The sequence below is a fragment of the Mauremys mutica genome, chromosome 14 (genome assembly GCF_020497125.1).
Source record: "Mauremys mutica isolate MM-2020 ecotype Southern chromosome 14, ASM2049712v1, whole genome shotgun sequence".
In the NCBI taxonomy this organism is placed as follows: domain Eukaryota; kingdom Metazoa; phylum Chordata; order Testudines; family Geoemydidae; genus Mauremys; species Mauremys mutica.
Window position 1 is genome coordinate 1609239 of NC_059085.1, and position 982 is coordinate 1610220.

Consider the following 982-nt stretch of genomic DNA (forward strand, 5'->3'; position numbering starts at 1 on the left):
ACTCTGATCATGGTGCCCTCCCAGCTCCTTCCTTCCTTCACGGCAGCCAATCCTCCTTCCTCAAACTCCAAGGAGTGACTAACTCTTGCTGTGCTGAGCAGCTCTTTATATATGGGCTGCTCCACCAAGCCTTCTCCTGATTGGAGCTGAAGGAAAGGTTACCATGACTCAGAACTGAGCCGAGGTTGCTGCGACTGAAACACAGATCACTAACCATTATATGATCACAGTGACTGGTGGGAGAGGCACATGTTAGAAGCCCTCTGTCTACTCAGCTGTGGCTCTCTGTGCACAGAGAGCCAGACACCTCAAGGTCTGCAAGTCTTGAGGGAGATGGGGAACGTCTGTACTTTAGAATTTGCAGGTGTTGACTTGAACCATCAAATGAAACAGTTGCAAATACTTTCTTCAGGCAGGCACCATGGCTTAGCTGGCTAAAGCACCTGTCTCGTAAACAGGAGATCCTGGGTTCAACTCCCAGTGGTTCCTTGGCATATGGCTTTTGTCTCCTCTGCTCACATTTTCCTGTGTCTGCCTAGGAAACAGAAGAGGCCTCCCTTGGTATCCAAGTCATTGCTTGCTAAGGAAAGAGCTTCTTTGGAGAGAAGCATTGGAAACAATCAAATCACAAACCTGGAGTTGATGAAAACGCTGCTATGACTGGCATTGGCATGGCGGTTGCTTCGATTGCAATTGCTGCAACACGAGAGCCTGCGCCACACATCCTTGTGATTCCCTGGAGATGTTCACACACAGATGTCATGTCACCTTCCTTTTGATTGTCATTGATGAAAAATGGAGCAGTTGGGAGAAAAGTCCCAGAGAGTCGCACCGTGGCTAAGCTGGGTGACTCACCTGCCGGGTGGAGTTAGGGATGCAGCTCCCAGTAGTGCCTTAACAAATGTGTCTGCTCTTCCCACCTTTTGGTGAATCTTTTGCGGAAACAGAGAAGACTGCCTCTGCCTTGCAATGCAAATGCTTG

The 982-nt window shown here is 49.2% G+C and overlaps 1 non-coding gene across 1 annotated transcript; it reads left to right on the top strand.

Moving 5' to 3' along the window:
• Positions 1–415: 415 nt before the first annotated feature.
• TRNAT-CGU lies at positions 416–489 on the top strand. Its single transcript has one exon. It is a non-coding gene; the product is annotated as a tRNA-Thr (tRNA).
• Positions 490–982: the final 493 nt, after the last annotated feature.